At 37.8% G+C, this 19,593-nt stretch overlaps 1 long non-coding RNA gene across 2 annotated transcripts in view; it reads right to left on the reverse strand.

Moving 5' to 3' along the window:
* The window catches only part of LOC145526854 (uncharacterized), a 100,736-nt gene extending 81,813 nt beyond the window's left edge, over positions 1–18,923 (reverse strand). The window contains exon 1 of one of the 2 annotated variants that reach the window (XR_014069240.1): positions 17,925–18,923. This is a non-coding gene — a long non-coding RNA (uncharacterized LOC145526854). The remainder of the gene's footprint in view (positions 1–17,924) is intronic. The other variant, XR_014069239.1, reaches the window with a different exon arrangement.
* Between the last annotated feature and the right edge of the window lie 670 nt (positions 18,924–19,593).

The following is a 19,593-nucleotide window of genomic DNA, read 5'->3' on the forward strand; positions in this document are numbered from 1 at the left end:
TGTCTACATATTTCTGTTCCCCTCAATTGATATTCTTGGGAGTTTATTTATACCCTGTTTGGAACAAGCTGGGATGTAAATAAATCATGAAAAATGATCCTATTCTAGTAAGGAAAACCAAGACAACAAATTATCAACAAGCATAGGTCAGAGAAGTGGATAACCTCATGCCAATTATGTGGGGTTCTGATCCAGAAAATCTCTTACCAGATTAAGACTCCATAACCCTGACCTAAATTGAATTGGTGCACTGAAGATGGCAATTGGAAGGCTAAATGCACAATCAGAAATTTAGGGTTCAAATTATTTCCATTCTTCATTTTAGCCATCGTGTGCATTTTAGCGAGATTCCTCCAAAGGTAATTTAGATACAGCAAACCCCATTTTCATTTGATTATCTTCTATAAAACTGGGGCAAAAGTCACAGATGAAATGAATCTCAATTAGAAAGTAGTGGTGTAGTTGAAATGGCTAGCCTTGTTGCAAATCAGACACTGGAATCCTAAAATTAGAATGTCTAATGTCTTTAAAGGTCTTTACAGGTGGAGTTCATATGCAATGCTCTCTTATTTTTACATAAAGGAGAAGCTAACTGTCACAGAATTTAAATAAAGTGACCAGTCCAACTGGACCCTAGAATTTGTTCCTAGATCTGGTCACAGAAGACAGTTTACCCAAAAGACCAATATCATCCCACTCATGTTAGTGACAGCCCACATGCAGATGACTGGTTTTCCTGTGGCATAATTTTGTACCCAACCTTTCTGACATTAGTGGTGCTTATATATATAAGGTTTAGTCACTAAGTTGTGTCCCATGAACTGCAGCCCACCGGGCTCCTCTCTCCATGGGATTTTCCAGGTAAGAATACTTGAGTGGGCTGCCATTTTCTTCTCCAGGGGATCTTCCTGAACCAGAGTTCAAACCCTGGTCTCCTGAATTGCAGGTAGATTCTTTACTGACTGAGCTACCAGGGACCCCATTTTATTTTTATTTTGGCTGCTCTGGGTCTTTGTCATTTTTTGTGGGCTTTCTCTAGTTACAGTGAGTGGGAGCTACTCTCTACTTGTGGTGCAAAGGCTTCTCATTGTTGTGGCTTCTCTTTTGGTAGAGCACAGACTCTTGACACAAGGGATTCAGTAAAGTTACAGCAGTCAGGCCTGGTAGTTGTGGCTCCCAGTTCTAGAGCACAGACTAGTAGTTGTGGCACATGGGCTTAGTTGCCCTGCAACATATGGAATCTTCCCTGACTAGGTATCGAACCCATGTCCCCTGCATTGGCAGGCGGAGTCTTACCTACTGTGCCACCAAGGAAGTCCCATTGGTGATGTTTTAATCCCACTTTGTCATTCCAGATGACAGCTATTTCAGACCGCCCCAATAAGTAAAATTTCAGAAAGGAGTACAGAACAAATACTTTGGGGGCCAATGACTCATGTCCATCAGTTTATCTGACTGCTGTTAACTGTTGAATCCTTACTTCTCTCAAGATCGACTCAGACTTGGTTGTCAGACAGATGCATATGTAAATCAATGTTTAGCCACTTAATTGTGGGAAATGTACTGACCTCCTCTAAAGCGGGCATCATAATAATTACTGTTAATGGTTGTTTTGAAGATTAAATGAGTACTAATGCACTGACAGGCATATCATTGGAAATAAATGTTTTCCTCTTTGACTCATCCACCACTTTCCCCTCCCCAGATCTACATCTCCCAAATTAACATAAATGAGATCTTCCCACAATACACTGCCTTACTCCAATAGCCAATGCTTACTGTAAATTGAGGCCCCATTCTCAATTTACTTAGAAGCAAAACCCAACCAGGATGTAAATTGCTTTGTTCCAACAATCTTGCTCTAGAAGACACAATATTTATTTTATCATTTTATTGTGGAATGATATCTCACATACCAAGAAGTGCAAAGGCAAAAAAAGAAAGTACAGAATATTAATAATATTTATAATGCAAACAATTTTGTAATTAACACCTGAGTCAAGAAATAGAATACTGTTATCAACCTAGATGTTCTTGTGACAGTATAACTTTTCTTAGACAGTCATTTGCATACATAGAAAGAAGCTGTGGATATAGTGGAAAAGACATAGATTGTAAAACCACACAAATGTGGGATTAACTGTTTCTCCCTCACTTAAAAGCTATGGGATTTTGGTGAAATCACTTAATCATTTTAACCCTCAACACCCACATTTATAAAGTGGGAATGATAAAAGCTGCATTTCAGCATGGATCTGAGGTTGATTTATGTACACAAACACATATATGTATATGTGTGTGGATGATGTATAGAGTTGTTCAATGAACAGAAAATTTACCATCAGTGATTTGTGTATTTTGAAGGCATCATGATATATATTGGCTTCAATACATGACAACTTCACTCATTTCAATAATTTAAATTATGAATATTTCCCTTTTTTAACGTTCCCTGCGATGTTTACAAGTTTGAAGGATAATGATGTCTTAACCAAATGGATATTTTACATCAGAGTATAGATTTATTTTTAAAACCTTTAAGCATTGTTTGCATGTTCTGCAAATTGAAAATATTTGTTGAAATATACCCGGCAGAATTTCCAATTACACTATACATTATTATTTACTAAAATATTAAATGTGTTCTAAATTCAGAGTAACTAATTGACCAAAATAGTCATACTGAATTAATCTGGCTTAACAGCTGACTCATTTGAAAAGACCCTGATGCTGGGAAAGATTGAGGGCAGGAGGAGAAAGGGACGACAGAGGATGAGATGGTTAGATGGCACCACCGACATGGGTTTGGGTAGACTTCAGGAGTTGGTGATGGACAGGGAAGCCTGCCGTGCTGCGGTTCATGGGGTCACAATGAGCTGGACATGACTGAGTGACTGAACTGAACAGTATCTTGGTAAATTATGACTATATTTCTATTAAAAGCCTCCCTGTAGCAACACAATTTTTTAAATATCATGACTAAATCGAAAGGATTATAACATTGTCTCTATACAGAATAAATCTCATATCAGAATATTCTAGCATGCCAATCTTGGGAAAATCTATACATAAATTAAGGTAATGAAAAAGGTGGCCCAACTTCTCTAGAATTCTCAGGAACTACACCATTTTTGCTTAAATTTCTTTTGCAACTGTGTTCATAAGAACAACAACAAAAAAAGTTAAAGAGCTATTGGGGAGTATATTTAGATGATTAGTCTTTAACTCTTTATGTTTAGTTTTGACTTTTGTCCTCCACCTGAGAATCCATTCGTGGGCAATTTTATTTTCCCACAACGCTGATTATGTGCTCTTGTTCTGTCTTGGGTTTGAGTCTCATCTCTGAAACTCTTCATATTTGATATTGAGTGTCTGTTTAATATCTTTTAACTTTAGTTTCCTCACCCTTTAAAATGAGATAACAATGCTAGTTGTACCTATATCATAGATTTATGTTGAGTGTCACCTGAAAGTGTATATAATATATACTTTAAAAAACAAACCGATATACTAGTGGAAATTATGATTATTATTTTCTCATCATGTCAGAGTTTAGTTCATTCAATTTTTATGAGTTATGATGTTCTTGAGATGGATTATTTTACAGATCCTACTTCACTGTTTACCTTCCTTTGGGGGTGTCTTCTGAATATAAAAGGAAAAGTTATGTTTATGGCTACATACTTTGTGGATTAATAGTTCTAAGAAGAATCTCAGCTTTATCTTTCTGTTAGTTTCATCAAGTGCGATCTCAGTACTTAGGAATGCACTAGTTATGATTCAAAATTTTCAGAATTGACTTTCACATTAATCTAGATAAGACTCATTATTTTGACTAAGACTTGTAGCTAAGATTATTTTTTAAATCATCTGGCTACAAAGAGTGGAAGCAGCATTAAGCACATATATGTCCATCAAAAAAGTTGCTGTAATAGAGTTTCTTGTTCATGAAAGGTTTTTATCCTTCTTTTCCAGTTGAAATCTGATACATATATGCACTTCTGAATTCAGCTCTGGTGGTGGTTTAGTCGCTAAGTCATGTCCGACTCTTGCGATCCTGTGGACTGTAGCCTGTCAGGCTCCTCTGTCCATGGGATTCTCCAGGCAAGAATACTGCAAGGAAATGGGTTGCCATTTCCTTCTCCAGGGGATCTTCCCTACCCAGGAATCGAACCTCCTGCATTGCAGGCAGATGATTTACCAACTGAGCTATGCTATCTTTTCTGTAATAATAATTCCCCAAACATTTATGGCCAGTCTTTGTTTCCAAAACACTGCCTCCTTTCTATAACATATCTGCTGCCTTTCTCATCCATTGGATCCTGGCATCCTTGAGGTCAGGAATTAAGTCTCACTTGTTCTTAAATCCTTTGGGTTATCATAGTGCTTTTATCTTTTCTCATTGTTGCAGTGAATGCTTGCTTCCTCTGATTATCTGGTATCACCTTCTTCGTTATTTTTCATTTGGGCATATGACTGCTCACAATATGACTGTATTTCTCAGCCTAGGTGTGGCCTTGTGACAAAGTCCATCCAGGCAGTGATTTAACAACAGAAATGATATGAAAAGACTCTGAACTGTGCCTCTCAAAGGGAAAATCTGTACCTTTCTCTACCTTTTTTTCTCTTCCTTTGAGTCTTCTTGAAACATGAAGAGGAGGGGGCAACATTCTAAAGAGCAAGGAGCAGCAAGATATGAGGAGACCATGCCTTGAACACTGTGCTTGGAACCACCATCCTGATTCAGGCAACAGACTGTTAGACAAGAGAAAATCAAACTTCCACCATGTTTAAACTTCTATTGCTTTGAGTCTGTATGATGGCAGTCAAACTTACACTGTAACAAGTGTACTTCTACACTGGGGATGTAAATGATCATATATTAACAGAGTAATCATGTTTTCAGTTCAGTTCAGTTCAGTCACTCAGTTTCGTGTCTGACTCTTTGTGACCCCATAGGCTGCAGCACACCAGGCTTCCCTGTCCATCACCAACTCCCGGAGTTTACTCAAACTCATGTCCATTGAGTCGGTGATGCCATCCAACCATCTCATCCTCTTTTGTCCCCTTCTCCTCCTGCCAATCATGTTTTATATAGTATAAATTGGAAAAGTAGGCTAATTTTTATAGCCACATTAAAGACCCTCTGAGCATTATCTACTGCTATTTATTCTTTTAGCTTACAAGTCATCTAAGTTTTGGGGTAAAAATATATTGCAGTTATTTATATCACTGACAGTTTCCGTGATGCTTCATGGCTGATTTTTTTCTTCTCAGATAGGATTCCAAAGACAATGGCAGAAAGAGTACCTTTCACTCTCTGATGACTGTGGATCTAAATCTACAATGTATTGGAGATTGTTTTGTTGTCTTCTGTGTCTTCACATATGCTCTTTCCATTTTCTGGAAAGCTTCTACAATTGGGATTACTTTATAAGCTATCTATTCTTTTTATCTCAGCTTAAATATTATTTCCTTCGGGAAAGTCCTCGTTAACCTTACAGAATTGTTATACATTAACATAATATGGTATCACATTTTATAGCACATATTATTATTGCTGCTATTATATAACACTTTTTGTAAGTTCTAATTGATTGCCTGACTTCCCTACCAGACTAAGTTCCATGAGGGCAGGGACAGCATCTGTAAAATTTAAATGAAGTATCCTAAGGGCCTGGAATATTCTGTGTATTTAATAATTATGTGTTGATGAAAGAAAGGAAGGAAAGAAAGGAGAAAGGAAAGAAGGGAGGGAGAGAAAGAAGGAAAGAGAAGGGAAGAAGGGAAGAAAGAAAGAAAAGGGAGAAAGGAAGGAAGGAAGGAAAGAGGACAGGGAAGCAGAAGGCAGTTGGGAAGGAAGGGAGAGAAAGAGGAAAGCTACCCAGCCATGAAAAGGAGGAGAACTCGAAGCCATTTGGGGATCTGATTATTTGAAATACCCATGTAATAGAGGAAAATACGTTCTGAGATAGTAGGGGTTTCAGTCATTACAATTCATTTCCTCAACATTCCTCTTCATTTCATGTGAGTAGTTACAATAGGAAAGGAATGAAACCTATCCTCCATATCTTTTTTTCAATTTCCTTCCAAATCCAAGCAAACCAAATCTTGAAAAGTTTGCATATTTTCAAATCAGCAGTTAACCTCCAAAAAAATTCTCTACAGCATCTCGGGATTACTGCCCAGGGCCCTCCATTCCCCTCATTTCTTGCATAAGGACTTGCAGAGAGGGATCTGATCAGGCCCACCTCTGGTGCTGCCAGCCTGACTGAATTTCCTGGTCCTCTAGGTGGTGTTGGAAGTGTCACTGCCGGGAGCCCTGCCAAGTTAGAAAATGACTGCTTATGACTCCACATGCGGATCAGGACAGGTGTCTTCCTCTGGTTGCTGGCAGTTTCTGTACCATGAAAAGTTTCTGTGAAAAAAAAAAAATCTACAAAATTTCTTTTGAAATCGGGATTTTAAATTTCCAACACATTTTAATCAAAGGTATTTGAGAATTGTTCTTCCTGTCCATTGCTATACTTTCCACACTTGATGTCCAGGATGCCACATTCTGCAGACTTTCTTCCCATCTCTCTGGTCACTTCCTGTTGGTCCCTTTTGCTCATTGGGATGCCTCATGCCTCTAAGGTCACTTCTCTTTCTTATTTGCATTTCCTTGGAGACTTCATTCACACTCACAGTTCCAAACATCATCTATGCTGATGTGTCCCAATTTTGTACCCCTGGCTGTACTCCAGACCTGTGTATCCAACTGTCTTCCTGACAATTACATCAAACTGTCAACAGTCATCACACAACTTCACCACATCAAACACAGAACGTCTACCCCACCTCCAAACTTGAGTGATCTCAGTTGATTAAAACTCCAGCTTCAAGTTGTGAGGGGAAAAAACAATGACATGAGGATGTCAGCTGTGATGCCTCCCTTTCACATTTCCTTGCCAGTCCAGCAGGACAAATTGTGTTCCCTAACTTCAAAGTGTCCCCTCACTTTGGATATTTCTCACTACTTCCACTATCACCAATCTGGGCTGGACCCATGTCATCTCTTTTTGTTTGTTTGTTTGTTTTACATTTTATTTTATTTTTAATTGGAAGATAGTTGCTTACAATATTGCGATGGTTTCTGCCATACATCAACATGAATCAGCCATAGGTGGGGGGAGGTGGGAGGGTGGTTTAAGAAGGAGCGGACATGTTTATGCCACATCATCTCTTGCCTGCATTGTTGAAACAATCTCCTGTGTAGTCTCACTGATTTTACAAAGTCTTTGGTCTCTGTCATGAATTCTTTAAAGAGCCATCAGAGTGATCCTTTTGAAATGGAAGTTGGATAATTTTGCCCTTCTCTTCAAATACTGATGGCTCTCCATTCCACGCAAAGGTACAGCCAGTGTCCCTTTCTCCAGGGCTCTGGGTGGTCTCCTCCCATGACCTGCCTAACCTCATCTGCTCTCAGCTTGTTGTTCACTCTGCCGCAGCCACACTGGCCTGATTACTGCTATTCAAATGCACCGGGCACACCCTCATATTTGAACCTTTACACTTTTTCCTCTCATATCCATATGGCTACCTCTCTTACCACCTTTGGATCCTCCCCTCAACATCACTTCCTCACTGAGTTTCATCTTGCATGATCCCACTAACAACTAATACTTCCATCATTTTGTTTATTCTTTGCTGCTTTTTCTTTAATCATAGTAGTTCACCTTATAAATTCTTATTTATCTTGCATACTTAATGGATGTAGAAAGGAAATGGCAGCCCACTCCAGTATTCTTGCCTTGAAAATTCCATGGACGGAGGAGCATGGTGAGCTACAGTCCATGGGGTTGAAAAGGGTCAGACAGGACTGAGCATTCACCCACACATGCTAGGTATATTATGTATTGGGCATTACTCCCATGAGAATATAAGCTCTGTTAATTCAGAGAATTTTTTATTGTTATATTTAAAAGTAACTAAAAGGGCAGATTCTCTCTATATAGAGATATCTATAGATCTATCTCTCTCTCTATATATATATTTATATATATATTTAATGAATAATTTTTCTGCATACCAAAAGTAACCAAATTTAAAAAGAAACACAGTAATGGAAGAAAAGGATCCTGTTTGCAATATGAAAAAAATGCAATAAAATATTTAGGAACACATCCAATATAAAAAACTCAAGGTTTACATTAAGAAAACTATCAAACAGAACATTGTAAATACATTGAGGAGCATACCAAATTCATGAACAGGAAAGCGTATTATTATAGACAGAAAATATTCCCATAGTAATTGATGATGTTAATACATTGAATCAAAATATAAAAAAGGAATTCATAGAATTTGACAATTTATTTCAAGTTCAAATAGAAGAAAAATAATTAAGTGTACAATAACTTTTACCAAAAGATAATATTGTTATTACAGGAATAGACCAGATTCATGACATTTCAAATCTCTTGGGAAAAGATGGACTATTAAATAAATCATGCAGTAATGATAATAATCACACACATAATTGGCTACTTATTAAGAAAATAATAAAATAAGGCTGTAACTCAAACATACACCAAGCTCAAATTTCTGATGAATCAAAGAGCTGAAACTAAACTACATAAATATTATGAAAAATCCGGGAGACTATCTTATAATTTTACAGTAAAGAAGGCTTCCTTAAGAAAATTACAAAACCTAGAAAGTCAAAGAAATTGATTACCTCCTTTGCCATCATATAAATGAACACAAACAATTTTTGAAGATGGGCTTAGCAAAGCCATCATTAACATTCTGGATCAACATCCAGGATGTATAAAAATCTCCTTCATTAAAAAAAAAAAAAAGACAAGCCTGCAAGAGGGCAAAATATATAGAAATATAGTTTATAGACAAAGAAAAAAAGAAATAAATATAAAAATGCTTAATCTCACTGATAATCAAGGAAATCCAAACTGAAAGAGACAGATCATTATTGTACACATCTAACATGTAAAAATGTTTGAAAAGATAGCCAAGCTGGAGTATCAACAAAGATGTAGAGAAATAGGGATATATCATACATCCCAGGATAATTAGTGAAGACTTTTTGAAACGATTTATTTAATGACTCAACTCCCTTGCCACTCTCTTTTGAATATTGCCTATACACCCAGAAGGCTCAAAAGCTCCTGTTTTTGTTTCATTTTTATTTATTTCTAAACGAAAGGAGGAAGAAATTGAGAGGGCTTAAATATAAAAATCACTTTTCTCCTCTGCCATTCTCTCTCCTTGATTCCAATTATTCTTATCAATTCAACCAACTTTTATTGACTACTTACTGCTTCCCAATTACAAATGCTATAGCAAAATAATAATAATAATAATATGTAAACATAATATTTTAAAAAAGAAAACAGTGAATCAGATCCCTGTTAGTTTTCTGGACTTCACAATCTATTGAACAAGGAAGATCCTCTTGCATGTATTTCTTATTCCAGATACATTGTTAAGTGCTCTGATAAAGCCAAACACCAAATGCTAGGGAACTGAGGGGAGGGAGAGATTAATTGTTACCATTATCACATTTTTAAAATCAATTTATCAGGATTCCTACTTTGCAATTAAAGGAAATTTGCTAAGGCACTTAAAACAAGAGGATCTGTATGTAATTTTCTCTCACTAACCCTCTCTTCCAGGCCCTTCCATCCCGTGGGTTACATACAATCATGATTGCATGATTTTTTTCTTTCTTTCTTTCTTTCTTTCTTTTACTTGCTAGTCAAAGTATGACTCAGAATAGGAGACCGACTTTGGTTACTGTATGCAGCCTTATATGGCTGCGCTCTTGCCATTTGTAATCTCAGAAATACCATACAATAAAGGTCATTCATTCTACCAGCATGACAAATGCTTAGAGGAAAAAAAAAATAACTGCACATTGGAAATTTGTGAAGTCTTTGTATTCTAAAATTGTGACGGATTTCTACCAGTCATCTTTTTGGGAGCTATTGTTTTGTTGGTCGTTTCTATTTTCCCATTTGTTGCAAATTATGTAATTTATCCAAATTTATGGGCGAGTATTTAGAAAATTGAGTACAAGAAATTAACTTTTGTCACCAAATTACTAATGAAATTTCTCAATTTGTATTCACTTAGTCTTTCAACAAATGTTTGTTGAGCACCTACTAAGCTTAAAGCTCTCTTCTAGATGCCATGAAAAAAGAAATAAAAGTCCTTGAATTCATTGGGCTTGTTGAAACCAGCTACAAACATGAACCAAGCACAATTTCAGATAGCAATAGATGTTCAAAGGTGCAGGAGAGGTGATGAGAGAGATGGATTTAGGCGACAGTAAGTGATAGCAGAAAAGACTATTCCGAAATAGACTGGTAAAGGAGGAGTGAAATTTGAGCAAAGTTTAAAAAAGTGAGAGCAGAACTGTGTGAAGATATGAAGAAACATCATTCCAAGGAGAGAAGCTCACAAGTGCAAAGGCCAAGAGGAGGAACTAGCTGCGTTCCAAGAACTCTTGGAAGAGGAAAGAGCAAGTGTTCCAGGGTGCCAAGGACTGATAGGGTTCCTGGGATGTTCATGGAAAAACGGGGATAAATGAGTCATCCCACTTGGAAAGCCACTCTGACCAGAGTGGATGAAGAGCAGACCAAGTGGAAGGAAGTGAGTTTAGCGAGGAAAGCAGGGGCCAGGCAAGGAGGGACCTTTAGACTTTGGTGAAGAGACTGCATTTTTCAGTGTGACAGCAACCTTTGGAGGTTTAGAATCAGAAGAACCCTGGCATCTGAGTGATTTGTTGTATCAAAATAAGTAGGCATGCCCTTCATTGAGAAGGCTTACTCTCTTCTCTCAAGTCAGACAAACATGGAGGATTGGATGCCTTTCCATCAGTTCAAGCAGTGCTGAAGCTCAGAGTCAGAAAATTCCAGGTAGAAGATTCACCTGTCTTCACCAGTGTTTCTAAGGCTATGTTTAGAAATAAATTTTGAGCAAGCAGCCTTTGCAAGAGGAAAATGTTGAAATAAATGACACTGCTTTTGTTGTAATAGGTAAAAGATCCCAGAATCTGAATGTGACCCGTTAGTCGCCTCTTAGCCATTCTGAACCAAAGGCACCAATGTGATCATGGATATCATTTGAGCCCAGAAGTTCTTTACTTAGCAGAAATACTGAAGGTTTCTCTCACTACACTTTCTGTGTTAATGTCTCTATTTTTATATAGTGTGTTTCCTGGAAAGTCTCAAAGCAATTTCTCTATGCTATGAAAATGTCCTTATCTTCTGGCCTAAATGGAGATATATATATACCCCTGCACGCTTAGAAATGTCTACCTCTAAATGGACTGTTGTGTTCAGATTGTAACAGCAAAATGCCTAAAATCCAAGTCTCTTTGGTGCGCTGCTTCTTCCAACTCGGCTTCATTTTGTCTGAGGCACAGATGCTGTGAAATTACAAAAAAAATTAAAATGATTGCAAAAAGGGAGAAAGAGATGGGGAGATCACAAGCCAGGGAGTAAAAGTGCAAAAAGAAAGATGGAAGGCAAGGAAAGGGTTCCATTCCACAAGGATGTGGCTTAAGCCCGACACCCCCACACCCCAGTTTTGGAGATCGTGAAGGGCCTGGACATTTCCAAATTTTTCTCCAACTGAAATTTTTCCCTTATGACATTTTCTCTCGGAAAAAGGATGAGGTGATGCAAAAGGTAAAGATAGCAAAAAAGGAAATAATTTATAAACACAGTGTTTTCCTAATGTCCCTTAACCTCAAGTCTTCCATGAATCAACCACTACCTCTTTCTGATCACAGTGTAAACTTATTTCTTCTCAGGAATGGAGAATGGAAGAAAAATAAGAAAATTTAAAACATTAATAGTACTATCAAAACAGTTCATCAGAGTGCAAGGAATATTGGTAAATCCTTTTTATTTTAATTTGTTTCTATGGCTTTATTAACTAATATTAATAAACAATATCCCTTATCAATAATTAATAATTATTATTAATAAATATATCCCCAGTATATATTATAGTGATAACATATATATATATATATCAATATAATATCCCTTATTATACTGAAGAGAGATCAGTATACAGGGGAATACAGGTAGATGTAACCAAGTTTATTGTTGAATTTATCTACTTCAAACTTAGTTCAATTAAGTGGATTTGTAATTAATGAGTTTTAACATAAGTATATGTAACATAAGGTGCACATAACATGTATGTATAACACAAGATTATATGTGTAAAACCTCACTGAGTTTACAATAAATTTTCCACTTATCTATATAGGGCATTTAAAAATCCTAACATTTGGAGTATTATATGAAATATTCATGTCCTCTTTAAGAAAAGAAGTTCATTTCACTAAATTTATACACCCAAATTAGAGCAGATAGACTATTTAGGAGATTATAACTCTAAGGTGCTTATCATCAAAGTCTTACACACTGAATGACTATGGTTTCCAAGGTAGGCAGATAAGAACAAATATAGATAAACTAATAATATATAATTAAATGTGTAATCTTAAGAGAAGAGTTTACGTTGGAAGAAAGGTTATAGGGCAAGCACTAAGTAAAGCATCTCAAAATCAGACATGTCATGTCTTGGGAACTAGGAATAGAAATCTGAGAAGCACATAGGACTGAGGCAAGACTTGACATGAGAGGAAGCATTCCCAGAGGACTCTTCTGTTTTGATTTGCAAAGTCTTCAACCAGGCATGTGCTCAGCACCAAAGAGAAGCAAGCAAGGGAGAGGTACTGGGCCTGAAGAAGCTCTTTTAGAGGAGAGTAAATCAATGAGCATTTATTGAGCAACCTCTATGTGCCCAATACTGGTCATTTTTCAGTGTATTAGCTCATGTTATTCTGTTAGAGACAATCAGGGGCATGTCAGTTCAGTTCAGTTCAGTTCGGTCACTCAGTTGTGTCTGACTCTTTGTGACCCCATGGGCTGCAGCATGCCAGGCTTCCCTGTCCATCACCAACTCCTGGAGTTTTCTCAAACTCATGTCCATAGAGTCAGTGATGCCATTTAACAATCTCATCCTCTGTTGTCTCCTTCTCCTCCTGCCTTCAATCTTTCCTGGCATCAGGGTCTTCTCCAGTGAGTCAGTTCTTAGCACCAGGTGGCCAAAGTATTGGAGTCAGCTTATTTTAAATGACTACTATGAGAGAGATCATCAGTGCTGACTCCCATCCAGCTCCCATCTCCTTTCTGACACCCAGGAAGACTCCAGTCCCCAAATGCCTTGCAGTCAGAAGAGCTGTATGACCAGTTCTAGCCAGTGAAATGTGAATGGAAATGAAAAGAGCCACTTTGTGAACAACGTAGTATGAACTTGTATGACACTTCCACACCACCTTTTCTCATCTGCACACATTCAGAGGCCACAGATGAAGATGGGAGAGACACAGTATGGAAACAACTTCACCCCTGAGTCATTGTTTGGGAGTGTCTGACCCTCAAGGGCTGCCCAATCCACATTAGACCTACTAAGAGTAAGAAACAAATCTTTCTTTCACTAAATTACTGAGGCTTCAGGATTTATTTACCAATAGAAAGGGAAAGATAAGAGATTGCTTCAAGAAAATTGGAGATGCCAAGGGAACATTTCATGCAAAGATGGGCTCAATAAAGGACAGAAACAACAAGGACCTAACAGAAGCAGAAGAGATTAAGAAGAGGTGGCAAGAATACATGGAAGAACAATATAAAAAAGGTCTTAATGACCTAGAGAATCACGATGGTGTGGTTACTCACCTAGAGCCATACATTCTGGAGTGTGAAGTCAAGTCAAGGGCCTTAGGAAGCATTATTAGGAACAAAGCTAGTGGAGGTATTGGAATTTCAGCTGGTCTATTTCAAATCCTAAAGGATGATTCTGTTAAAGTGATGCCCTCAATATGCCAGCAAATTTGGAAAACTCAGCAGTGGCCACAGGACTGGAAAATGTCAGTTTTCATTCCAATCCCAAAGAAGGGCAATGCCAATGAATGTTCAAACTACCACACATTTGCACAAATTTCACACACTAGCAAGTTAACACTCAAAATCCTTCCGCCTAGGCTTCAACAGTACATGAGCTGAGACACTCCAGAAGTTCAAGCTGGTTTTAGAAAAGGCAGAGGAACCAAAGATCAAGTTGCCAGCATCCATTAGATCATAGAAAAAGCAAGGGAATTAAAAAAAAAAAAAGTCTACTTCTGCTTCACTGACCACATTAAAACTTTTGACTGTGTGGATCACAACAAACTGTGGAAAACTCTTAAAGGAATGGGAATACCAGACCACCTTACCTGTCTGTGAGAAACTTGTATGCAGGTCAAGAAGCTACCATTAGAACCAGATATGGAACAATGGACTGGTTTGAAATTGGGAAAGGAATACCTCAAGACTGTATAATATCACCCTGCTTTTTTAACTTGTATGCAGAGTACATCATGCAAAATGTCAGCCTAAATGAAGCTCGAGCTGGAATCAAGATTGCCAGGAGAAATATCAGCAACCTAAGATATGTGGATGATACCACCCTAACAGCAGAAAGCAAAGAGGAGCTAAAGAGACTTTTAATGAAGGAGAAAGAAGAGAGTGAAAAAGCGGCCTTAAAACTCAACACTCAGGAAACAAAGATCATGGCATCTGATCCCACCACTTCATGGCAAATGAATGGGGAAAAGGTGGAAACAGTGACAGATTTTATTTTCTCGGGCTCCAAAATCACTGTGGACAGTGACTGCAGCCATGAAATTAAAATATGCTTGCTCCTTGGAAGAAAAGCTGTTACAAACCTAGATAGCATATTAAAAAGCAGAGATATGCTTTTATACCAACAAAAGTCCATATAGTCAAAGCTATAGTCTTTCCAGTAGTCTTGTATGGATGTGAGAGTTGGACCATAAAGAAGGCTGAGCACCAAAGAATTGATGCTTTCGAACAGTGGTGCTGGGTAAAACTCTTAAGAGTCCCTTGGACTGCAAGGTGATCAAACCAGTCAATTCTAAAGGAAATCAATCCTGAATATTTATTCGAAGGACTGATGCAGAAGCTCCAATACTTTGGCCACCTGGTGCAAAGAGCCGATTCATTGGAAAAGACCCTGGTTCTGGGAAAGATTGAGGGCAAGAGGAAAAAGGGACAACAAAGAATGAGATGGTTGGATGGCATGGCATCACTGACTCAATGGACATCGTTTTGAGCAAACTCCAGGAAATAGTGAAGGAAGGGGAAGCCTGGTGTACCTCAACACGAGTTGCAAAGAGACAGGACAACAAAAACAACAGAAAAGTAGAATCCTTACTGATATATAGAATATACAGTGGGTAAAGTGTAAAAGTAGATATTGAAATCTATACTCGCCAAGTTTTTCTATTCTATTATCCTGCCTCTAATAAGCAATGTAAAACAACTGCCGAAGGTGGTGACAGGACTATATATTCTATAGTCCTTGCTCAGATGCTCAGTCATGTTTGACTCTTTGTGACTCATGGACTATAGTTTGGCAGGTTCCTCTGTCCATGAGATTCTCCCAGCAAGAATACTGGAGTAGGGTGCCATTTCCTTCTCCAGGGGATCTTCCTGACCCAGGAACTGAACCTGCATCTCTTACATCTCCTGCATTGGCAGGCAGATTCTTTACCACTAGTGCCATGGAAGCCCCTTATGTTCTATTATCTCTGAATAAAGTAGATCTCTTCTTTAACTAAGAGTCCTGATTGCAAGGAGATGGGCTTTAACCTGGGTCTTGAAATAAATGATGAAGAAGAAAGAGGACCTTCAGTGAAAAGAAAGAGAACTATGTGAAACCAGGCCTTTGAGGTGGGCATGAGAAGAATCCCTTGGAGGAGATACATGTGTTAGAAACCCAATGCATTAAGAAACTGCAGAAGAAGATTAAACTGGGAGAAGAGATATTTTCCTTGAGAACCTCAATGTCATACTGAGGAACTTTGATTTAAGGCAGAGGAAAATTAAGGAGAAAGCACTGGACCAAGAGTCAAGTTTTTAATGCTGTTGTCGGAAGCATCATCTCCATTTATCATCCTCACCTTCTTTTGTTACATGTGAAGTCTATCCTGAATAATCTCTAAGACACTTTCCTGTTCTAGTTTCTTCAAGTCTACATCTCGAAGTTCCTTTGTGTGGATTCATCAGTTGTTCTATTTAGGGGAAATTGGAAGCAATGACATTTGATAACCATCAGCTTTCTAATGAAGTGGCTAGTAGACATCTAGAGTTAGAAATTTTCCCTTACTTAGACCAGAACATATAAAAATTATTATACTGATTTTGCCACAAAGCATAATGTCAGAGGAATGATTCTACTGCTCTGGGAATAGATATCAATATACCTTTGGTCTAAATTAAGTAACTATTTTTTTTCCATCCCAAGTAAGTACTGCTGTCATTGCTTTTTAATGGACAAATTTCCAGTTATTTGACCTCTGAATTTTCCATCTTCTAGTTCTTATTCCATCTCTCTCCAAGGTATTTCCCTCATCAGAAACTCTTCAGTTCAGAGGCAGTGGGAAAGGTAGCATATATGACTGCATGTGAGCATAGGCAAACATTGACTGTCCTATAAATGCTAGCAATCTGTTGAACACTAAAGATTATATAAATCTTAGCAGCTTTACTGATGCTTCATACACAAGCAGCTGTTGTTTCTTGGTTGCCTGATTAAATATGCTGCAAAATTTCTCCCAAGAAAATCTCACCAAAGTTGATTCCAGCAAATCTTTCATAGCATCTCTGCTGGCAACTTCAGTTTCTAAGCAATTCAAAGAAAAGACCCAATCAATAATAGTTCTTTCAAGGGGGCTGCTCTTTTTCCTTTCAAGACAAGGTATTTATAACCCCAGACCAAGTGTCCTAGTCTTAGCTCTGTCATTAACCAGCAGTCCCTCAGCATTTCCAAGATGAAGTTTTGACTATTTCAGAAAGAAATTATGTGGTTTGAAATGTGTTTTTTGACAACATGTCTCTCTCTATATATCTTTGTTTCTATATCACATATATATACATATATATCCAAGTATATATACATATATCCACATATATCTCAATAAGTGGAAAAATTATGGGCTATATATTTAGAAATAAAGCCAGAAATAGGTCTCTAGCCAAGCCTATTAAAAATCAACATTATATTCATGAAATTCAAGAAATTAACCATCTGTAAAACATTCACTTGGGAAACACATTTAAAAATCTACCTAAAGTATGATTTTCAAGACTGTTGTTCACAAGTGTTGGGTTCTGCCTCAGCCAATGTAAGAGCTTTGGGAGCTTCTCAGATGCCCAGTGTTTAATCTACCTTCACATCTCAACTGAGAGTCAACTTCCTCCAAGATTTACCTAATGTTATTCAGTCTGGGTCATATGCGTTTTAACTATGTTTCTGTTCTTCCCAATAGTTCCCATCACCTTGTATGTTTGATTTTCCATTCAATTTTAAGAAATGTCCCATTCTGTCTTGATCATTGTATCCTATGTACCAAGCGTCACACAGTGCTTGATACATAGTATGTTCTCAATTTGTAAAATAAATTGTTAAATAAATGATTGGAAATTTACATGTAAAGTATATGATTATCTTAGAAGTTGTACATGTAAATTGTGATGTCACATTATAATTACAGGCTTTTAGTGAATGAACCATAGTTTCTCTCTTGTCACAAGACTTTTATACATTCAATTCCTCTAAGCCTTGAATTCTTTCCCCAGTGTATCCATGAACAGCTGCTGCTTCCCATACCAACACCTGGTAACGTGGCACCTCCTCAGACAAACTTCCTTGGCCACTCAGAAATCCAAATCCTCCTGTTGCATGCTCTTATGTGTTTCCTAATATCTCTCACAACATTTTAAACATTCATACTTTTATGTATCATTGTGTATATTTTCTTTTTTAATTAATTAATTTACTTATGGCTGCACTGGGTCTTTGCTGCTGCATGGGAGATTTCTCTAGTTGCAGCAAGTGAGGGCTAGTCTTCTTTGCAGTGCTCAAGCTTCTCACTGTGCTGGCTTCTCTTGTTATGGAGCATGGGCTCTAGAGTGCATGGACTTCGGTAGTTGTGGCTTGTGGGCTCAGTAGCTGAGGCTCACGGACTTAGCTGTAGTGCTGTATATGGGCTCTTCCTGGACCAGGGATCAAACCCATATCCCCTGCATTGGCAGGTAGATATCCTAATCATTGGACAGACAACATGGACATCCCTCATTCTTATATATTTTTAAAGTATTTTCTTCCATGATGAGGGCCCTTGAATGGTCTTGCCAATCACTGTATCCTCAGGGTCTAGCAGAATGCCTCATTTACCAAAAGAATTCAATAGTGATTTGCTGAGTTAATGACTAGTAACTAAGTTTTTATAAATAAAATAAGGGATTCAAAGAATAAAAAATTGCCAACAATACTCAAATATTGTTCATGGGAAGGATATAGTTCATTTATAGATGCTTATTACCTACTTAGAAATGTAAAAGGAAATTCACTAGACCTTTAAAATTGGTAGGAATGATCCATTAAGAGTATTTTTGTTGTTGTCGTTATTTGCTCTAGTTTCCTGGTCACCTAGAGACCTTCTGATTTGGAAATTGATTTCCTTGATTAATACAGGTAGCAAGCAAGAATAGCCTGTGCAGATACCCAGAGCTGAGTATCTGCCAGAAGGATTATTGAGGATACATTAATCAATTTATAAATTAGTTTCTTGAGTTTGGTTACCGTGAAATGATAGCAACCAAGTCGGCTGTGTTTATTGGCATATCCATTCATTCACACATTCATTCATTCTTCCTTCCTGGTATTTCCTGAATGCCTACTAGGTGCCAGCACTGTGCCAAGTATTACTTTGATGTGCTAATAGTGGGTAACACTGGGCTGATACAGAACTGAGAACTCAGTGTCTGACTTCTTGCAGTACTGTTTCCTTGGAAACTACCAAGTTAAGATAAATGTGGAATGTTGAATCTGCCTCATCTGCTGTGTGGAACTACATCTGGATTAGGGCAGCTGGAATTGGGCACACACGCCCCAAGCCTCTGTAAATAGAGATATAAATAATTGCTGGAAAATTAAGGAGTTTCTCTGAGTCAAAATGACCCACACACTTCTTGACTCTTAACAGAGACAGCTCACCCGGTATGGGTGTGGAGACTAAAGAATCTGTGAACTCAGAGAGCTTCAGGCCTTCCCTTGAGGTGAAGGTGGAGCAGATGCTGGACCTCCATTCATCTACAACAAAATAATCTAGGATTAGATTGAAAATGATTTGTGTCTCATGAGACCAATAGCCTTTTCCAACTTGTCAAAAGGCACTGATACAAAATCTAGGACCCATCTTCTAAAGCCAGAACTATACCTTCACCTGAAGCAACTCCCTGTAAGATCTCACTTCACACCTCACTAGCCTTTCTCTTTTGCTCTGTCCACTTTACAACATCCGATGCTATTGGTCACTTACGGTGATCAGTATCATACAAGGAGAGAGACTCAAATTCATATCTCAGCCCCAGTACTTCCTGATTCTGTGGCCTTGACAAGTGATTTAATTGCTTACATCAGTTTTGTTTTTTTTTTTTCTGAAAA

The sequence above is a fragment of the Giraffa tippelskirchi genome, chromosome 11, assembly GCF_054371585.1.
Source record: "Giraffa tippelskirchi isolate mGirTip1 chromosome 11, T2T-mGirTip1v1.2.pri, whole genome shotgun sequence".
NCBI classification, from domain to species: domain Eukaryota; kingdom Metazoa; phylum Chordata; class Mammalia; order Artiodactyla; family Giraffidae; genus Giraffa; species Giraffa tippelskirchi.